The sequence below is a fragment of the Hakea prostrata genome, chromosome 4 (genome assembly GCF_041222555.1).
Source record: "Hakea prostrata isolate BN-2017 chromosome 4, UWA_Hpros_2, whole genome shotgun sequence".
Classification (NCBI taxonomy): domain Eukaryota; kingdom Viridiplantae; phylum Streptophyta; class Magnoliopsida; order Proteales; family Proteaceae; genus Hakea; species Hakea prostrata.
In genome coordinates, this window is record NC_142603.1 from 4,414,785 (window position 1) to 4,422,941 (window position 8,157).

Genomic DNA, 8,157 nt, shown 5'->3' on the forward strand with positions numbered 1-8,157 from the left:
GGGTTTGCTTCTTTCTTCTTAGTAGACTTGCTTCATCATCTTCCAGAAACCTACTGGAACAATCCCTAAAACTTAGTTGATGAGATCCTATTGAGCTGTTAGAGCTTATTCTGTGATTCTCTTGTGGATCATGTAATCATGTTAGAATAACAGATGGAGACATCAACTTGTGGGGGACAATCTTACAATACTAGACAAAGAGGATCTTATTTTCAAACCTTATAGTACAAGATACTCACATGAACTGCTTTAAGACTTCCTTCTTGTGATTAAAGACTGAAATCTATTCATAAATTATTCCAGAACAAAGAAAGCCCTCATAGAAGTCCTACTTACAGCTCACTATCAAAATACCAAGTTACAACATAGGGGACAACAACTCTCCAAATTGACACTTTGTTCATTCTCAATTCCATTTTACTTAATTTCAATAGTACTATGTGCACTGGAGACCTTCTCTCTCCCAAAACTAGCTAGCTAGTCTTCCTTGTAAACTTTTCTAATTGATTATTAGAAGAAAAGTATTTTAGACAAATTATAAGGATTGTGAGTCACCTTTTTTTTTTTTTTTTTTTGTGAAACCAAAGCCCACCAAATGAGAAAGACTGGAAACCAAACTTCCTTTCTTTTTTTTCAGCTTTAGTTTTTTATTTGTTTTATTTTTAATATAGAGCTCAATTATTGGCCATGCTTTTTGTATAAGAGAGGATTAGTCATACTTCTTGGCATGAAATGGTATGACTTCTCTTTCTTTCATATTGCTTTTCACCATTAAAATGAAAGGTAATATGAGAGATGAATTCGACCTTTCACAACCCTCCACGGCTCCACCCAGATGGGGTAGACACATTGAGGTGGAGACGAGTAGAACCATCCAAATCTGTATATGTTTATAGGCCATAGATTGAGGTAGGTGATCTTCAGCTCTTGATGAGCTTGGCTTTTGGCATTTAGTCTGGCCTTGCCAAGAAGAAACTAATCTTGCATGGTGACGGCTGGTCTTGGTCCAAAACTGGTCACAGCAAGCTGGGTCAGTTCTGGGTCTTTGAAGGAGTGAAACTAAACCAAAGAGGGATTAGTGAAACCAGAGAAAACCCTAATTGTACTATTTGCAGGATGTTGGAGCCTTGTGGTGGTCCAACTGTTGCAATGATTCTTGCATGCAAGAAGCAGCCTTTGCTTCCAATTTTTAAATGGTTCGTCCTTTCCAAGGGTGGGTCAAGTACCAAAGCCCAATGATGATACAGTGTTGTTAAGCCCTTTTAATATCCACCCAAAGTACATAACCTCATGGGATCCACACGGCCCACAACCCCAATCTCACATGCATGAAGCGACGCAAAATGAGATTTGGAATGGGTAATTCCACAAACAGTTGGTGTGCCCAATTGGATTGGCCACCAAACAAAGATGTGACCAGACGCAGTGGAAGTGTCAAAAGTCTGCAAGCACTCTAGAGTGATTATTGAGTTGGGTTGGCGCCGCTTGTTTGTTTTGTAGATTTTGTAGGTTACTAGCTCTGTAATGGTTCTTCTCAAATCAGTTTTGTTAGGGTTCTTTCTCAATTTCTCAATTACTCTGTTACCTTTTATTCATAAGCCACGCGACAAATGATGGCTCTGCTATGCCATGTTCAGATGGTGATGCCCACAATGTGCTCTTGAAAACGAAAACAACAAAAGAATCTGAGCTGATGTGGGCTCGCGGGGGTCATTTTCTTTTCTTCCATCACTCCCTCAATACCTTTCCTTTTATAAAAGAGAAAGAAAGAGATGAATCATGAAAGCAGATTCCTGGTATCGCCGTTTCACAACACACAATCTGGGTAACACCTTTAAAACTGATAAAAGAGAAGCATCAAACACACAATCTTACACACGCATATCATCAAATATTAAAAGCGCAGTTGCTTTTGCATGTATGATGTAGAACAGTCAACAAAAGGGAAATACTTTTATCAGTTTCTTTCGTCTTTTCCAACGACGACAAACACAGCTTCTCCAACTCTAAAACACCACCCCCACACCTCAATCCAACCCAGAAGGCCAGAACCCACTGTGACTCCAAGTGGTAAAGCCTCCTACCCATTAGATGGAATCCAACACAAATTAGTTTCTGTGCTTCTATTCATGTTTAATTTCCTTCTTCCTTCTCCACCTTTCAATCTTTCATGTCTCACTGGATCGAGGAATCATCTCGACCAACACGAAAAGCTAAAAATAGAATCCGTATTCTCTTCTTTATTTTGCTTTTTCTATGTTCAATCAATTTTTCTCACTTTTTACGTACAAGATCCCCCATTTTTTCTCCGATGTTCTTCCATGAATTAACGTAACACTTTAGTGGTCCATGCACTAATCTGAACCATGAACCGCTCTCCAACTTTGATTTATTTTCATTTTCCCTTGCAATTAAGTATATTCTAACTTCGAGAAGATTAAAAAAAAAAAAAAAATTTAAATAAAAAAGTACTTGTTTGATACAATACATGCATGACTAATGTGGTATACCCTTGGATCCTACCAAAAAAAAGTGGTATACCCTTGGAAGCAGCTTGAACAAGTTGAGTCAAATTTTTTAATCTATTCAATATTAGACCAACTCTAACATTCGTATACTTAAGTGGGCTCCACTAGGCACGTATAGCATCATGTAATTTGATATTAAACATTACCATGCTATCGGTGAAATAGAATCTCGGCAAAGCCAATGGGGGCACGAGGGGTCCTCAAGTCCTTTTGATCTTGTACTTCTTATGATTGTATTATGTTATTATCTTAGCAAATTTATCAACTTTTTGGATAAAAGACTCGACATTGGCTGCCAACCACTATTTGTCCATGAAATTTAGCTCTCATGACAAAGTGACAAACCTAACACAAGCGTTAAATGAAACTAGCTCCAAGATAGTGGATATTACTATCTTGACTCCCTGTTTCCATCTTATCAATGCAGAAGTGTGCCCTGTGTTGTAGAGATTGCTAGGGCTAGACACCTTATATCGTAACCGTACCGTACCGAATTCGGAACGGTTCGGTACGGTTCGGTACGGTACGGTTTAACGGTTTTTTAACCAAATTGACACCCTTAGGGCTAGTAATATCCTCTAGTCTATTTATCACCATTCATAAACACTATTTTTTTTTGCCAACGCAAAGCTGTTCTAGTGGTGAAACCAACACCTCTTAGTAAAGATTAAATTGAAATCAACTCAAAGTTGTTAGACTCTTATTGAGGCATATTAATAATCTCATCTCCCAGCTTAATAAGCCCCTTTGTACAAAAAAAAAAACACCATTTTTTTATTTTGTTTCGTTTGGTTGGGTTCTTTTTTGAAAACTAAGCAAAGGATGGGCCCTTTGAAAGCCTACCAAGCTCATCTTCCCATTGTTGTTGGGCCTAACCAACTACCAAACGAACAAAAACACAATTGATATCATAATAATAGCATTGCCCATCAAAGATACATCTACTGTAAGTCCACCTCGGTTTGGGCCAAGGCCCAAATGAAGCCCACCTCTCTAGTTGTGTTATCCTCACAATTGGAGTTTTATTCTATCCACTTCTAACATGGAAATGGAACATCCTTATTTCTATAAATAAGCAACATGTGTCAAAAGTTATATCTAAGGGTTGAGATTAAATTGAAATAAAAAAAAAATCATCTTTCAAATCTATTTCAACCCTTAGATCTAACCTTGGACACGTATGGCTTATTTATAAAGAAATGGATGATACATTTCCATGTCAGAAATGAACAGAACAACAATCCTTTCACAGTCCAAGCAAGACAAAAAATACATATCATTCACTGAGTTGCATGAAAATGGCAATCAATCTCCAAGTGAAAAGTGACAATTAACAAAGACCCGAATTATTATTACGAACAAAAGAATATTCCAATTCACCTTCCAAAATTCCAAAGCAAACTCTAGTGTTGTTGTTTATAAAATAATTGCATAATATATGAAGAAGCCCCAAAATAAATGATTTCTTGAAAGAACAACTCTTAGGTCTTTCTTGGTTGCTAATTGGTGAGAGTTATCAGTTTTCTTTCAACCTTTGATTAGTAACAGGATAATCTTGATGCTCAAGTGCAGCTAATGCGAGCAAACTAGGCCCTAAAAGAAGAACCTTGCTTTAGTCTGCACATTAAATGGTAAATCTTGGTATGTCGGAATCGAAATATTAACCAAAATGTTTTGATTCAACGGTCTAAATTTTCGCTTGACCGTCATACGCATATGGTCTCTCAGCATGTGGGTCAGTCCTCCCGTCCCAATCCTAGTTATTTATTCGCCTCCATTTTAGATGTAAGTTCCCGATTCCTTAGGGCCTGTTTGGTTACATGAGTCTAGAGATTTCAAATTTCTAGAAATTTCAAATCTATAGATTTCAAATCTATGGAGTTATAATTTATAAAATTAGATGTTTGGTTGTGGAATGAAATATGTGGATTCATCCTAAAAAACTATTTGATCGACGTGATTTTTGTGAATTTTGCAAATATATATCTTTTTTGAAATCTCTGGATTTCATCCCTCACCCATAAATCTATAGATTCACGTTTTTAGTGTAAAAAGGTGAATCTATAGATTTCATGAATCTAGAGATTTTTACAACCAAACGGGTATAATTCTCAGATTCATGAATCCGGAGATTTGAAATCTCTGGATTCATGTAACCAAACAGGCCCTTATAGTGGAGAAACCGTGTCAATTATGGATTCTGGTCACAGATTGACACTTTAGAAGGTGAGTTTGAAACAACAAACGCCAACACGTGTGTCCTATTAGTCTGCAACAACAGTGCCAACCTCATCCATCTTTCTTGTCTCAGAAAGAAGAAAAAAACAGTTACAGCACACCGAGTGTGAAGGGTTAATGGCCACTACCCTTTCCTCTTTCTCTAACACACCTTCCACGCTGTTGGCTGAGAAGCTGACACAGCCATTATCGTATTCATCTTCTCCACCACCTTAGAGTGTTCATGCATTTTCCCACCTCTCCTTGTTGGCTACTTCATCGACCTTCTTATGATTCATGCATTAGCCAAAACGGTATTTTGTCTGCCTAGACTCTGGACCACGAAGTGCGAGACGCGTCGACCCAGAAAATCAAAAGAGAGGAAACCGAAAGGCCACTTGTCATCTACCAAACATTAGAGGACCTATCACCTATTCTCTTCTTCACTCCAAACAAAGAAACAAGAAAAGATTTTGGCACCTCATCCGGTTTCAGTGATTTACAAAATCTAAAACAGAGTAGCCACTGCCCCACGCGCACAACGCATGATTCACAACACATGGGCAAACAGTTGAGCTGTCATTCCAGCATGATCAAGCACAGACCCAGCTGCATTAATCCTGCTACTCTGGCAAATGAAATCTGTGATATATCATGGAAGTCAGAGAGTTCTTTTGTATAGAAAAGAAAAAACCCAAGTTTAAATTGAAGTGAATTTGAATAACAGAGGTTGATTAGCTTCGATTTTCATACAGTACATATCTATTTAATTTGATAAGAGAGAGGGATTACAATATCTCAATCTCTAAATTCTACAAAAACTCTCACAAAGAATGAATGAAAATTTTACTGTACACAGATGATAATCGAATCTAACAAAGATTTGGGAAAAAAGAAAATCATCTCCAAAGACACAAAAGGGTTTAATTCTAATTCTGTGGATCTTGAGGGGCGACTTCTGTCATGAACAATCGAGGTTTTTTCTGGGGGAGAGGACTCTCCACCTCTTCTTCACCAAAATTCTGAAATTTTCGCCCACCGGAGGAGCTAAAACCGGTCCAAGATTCAGGCAAGGCTGGCAAGTTGAGGTCGAATTCACGGTGGCTCTGGCTGGAAGAAGTTGGGCCATCAGAAAACGATGTCGTCACGCCACTGTTATTTCCATTATAGTGGCAGCGCTTGTGTCCACCCAAGGCCTGTCCCGTGGGGAAGGTTTTGTGACAAACAGAGCATTCATGGGTCCTGCTGCCGCCGCCGACACTTGTGGAGTTCAAATTGGCAGCAGAGGTCGTTGAGGAGGTGGTGATGGTGGAAGCAGAGCAAGAAGAGTGCTCTTCGGCGGCGGCGGCACTGTTTAGTTTTCTGTGGCTGGCTTTGTGTCCTCCCAGGGCCTGGTAAGAAGGGAAGGCCTTGTTGCAAACGGCACACTTGTAGTTAAGCTTCAACGTTGGTGGCTGCGAAGCCGGCATCGGCGGAGTAGGTAGGTGCGACTTGGCCGTCGGGGCTACAGAGTCTGTTCCTTTTGCTCCACCACGAGCAAGCATGACGAGACAGATAGCGAGATACTCCTCCTCAGAGGCTGGATGATCGAGACGGGAACGCTTGGAGCGTTTGCCCTTTGCCCATGGCTCAAGGCAGTGCAGATCCATGTCGTCATAGTGGAACGATGTAGGTGCTGTTCTTGGGGAATTCAGAGCTTCTAGTGCCATCTTTTCTTCTTCTTCTTCAAATCAAACTGAAATTAATAGCTTCTGCAACTACTGAAACTCAAGAAAGAGAGCAAGAAATGAGAGATTGATGAAGGAGTGGGTTTTAGGTCCGGAGAAGCTTCAACTAAGTTTTGGTTATGAGAATTTCAAGTGTGAAGACGGAGATTTATAAGGGAGTGAAGGTAGAAGAGAGGGAGTGAGGCGGAAGTTGCGTGAGGAGTCATAGGAAATAAAGGTGTGGGCAGCGTCGTTGCTTACGCTTGAATTTTTTGAGCTGGTGGAAGTGAAACCGGTCAAGCTGAACCGTGGATGATGCCTTTTGGATGTTGAGAAAGCGTGGTAGATAGTTGGAATTATTAATTAAATTAATCAAATAATTTAATAAAAATCAAAGACTTGATGGGTAGAGTAGACTAGATTCACTGGACTAGACTGGAGAGACTGGAGTGAGTGAACGACTTCTTCCAACTTCTCAACTTCCTTCCTCTCTCCTTGAAAAGTCAAACTCGACACCACTTGCCAACTCGGTCTTTAAGTATTTAACAGTGTGTTTACTGAGTCGCTGCGTTTGGTTGCCGCCACTAACTACCCCTAGTCTACTCCAGTATTTTTCCTCGTGCGCTAAGTAATTTCCTTCTCAGCTAGCTTGGTGTTTGCCTAGTCACGTTCTCGTCACTCAAGGATTGTCACGTAACCGAGTCGTTCTTGGTTGGTCACTCTAGAAACTAGAAAGTGAAGCAATACATACAGAAAGGCAGCGTTAAGCTACACGTGTTCCATCAAACCTTTGGAACCAAAATATAGCGTGCTGGAAGCGACGGATCTGGGCCATTGATCTGTTGACAACGCATACACACGGTGTGAAGTGTGACGTGTCTCACCGACGTTAAAAAAAGAATCTCTTCTCCTCTTCATCAAAGCAGCCTGGGTTAGGTTACAGATTTCTGTCGCGATCACTGGATTCGGGTCGGGTTGTAACGTGTAAGTCGGCGAAGGTTGCCGTGGGAGTTGGGGGTTAAAAAAGTTTCCATATGAGAAGTCACCGTCGGCAACTTGGGCAGCGAAGAGAGCGCGTATGGTCCACCGTCAATGGATGGAAATGCCAGCGAAGTCATTAAGGCGGCGAAGGAGACTACCATGGTTGACTAAATCGGTAAACCCCAACTTAGCAACTCACTATATTTTTTAATTTCTCATCATGAGCACATCGTCTCTTTAGATTTACCTACAGAGGGGAATACTGTGTTATAAGCACATCCCCTGCAACTAACCATATAGAGTGAGAGACATCTTTTCCCTATTTCAATCATGATGCCTTCTCGTGTTCAAAGTCGATGAATCCTACAAGAAAAGTTAGACGCGGGCCGGTTAGGATGTCGACAGCCGCCTCGGATGGCTAAGTCAATCGATGATTAGATTAAGATCTCGTACAGGAATTTCTTAAGAAAATGTTTGTGTCTTACTAGAGGGGTGAGTCTTTGTTTAAATAGTATGTGGGTTACCTTTTTTGGTATAAACAGACTCCCCCGATGGTTGTTCAGCCTAATCATCCCTAGGATTGACCTTCCATTCACGGCGATGTTACTATATAGGTCTAGCGTGAGTGGAGCCTTCCATATATGTCAATCTTCTATATATGTTGTGCAGTCAGCTAAGAACCCGACCATGCTGCTGGATTAAAACTCGGTTAGGTGAAGCCCCAA

General features: G+C 40.3%; 1 pseudogene; it reads right to left on the reverse strand.

The window, feature by feature from the left end:
- Positions 1-5,289: 5,289 nt before the first annotated feature.
- Positions 5,290-6,664, reverse strand: LOC149017224 (zinc finger protein ZAT10 pseudogene; annotated as a pseudogene).
- Positions 6,665-8,157: the final 1,493 nt, after the last annotated feature.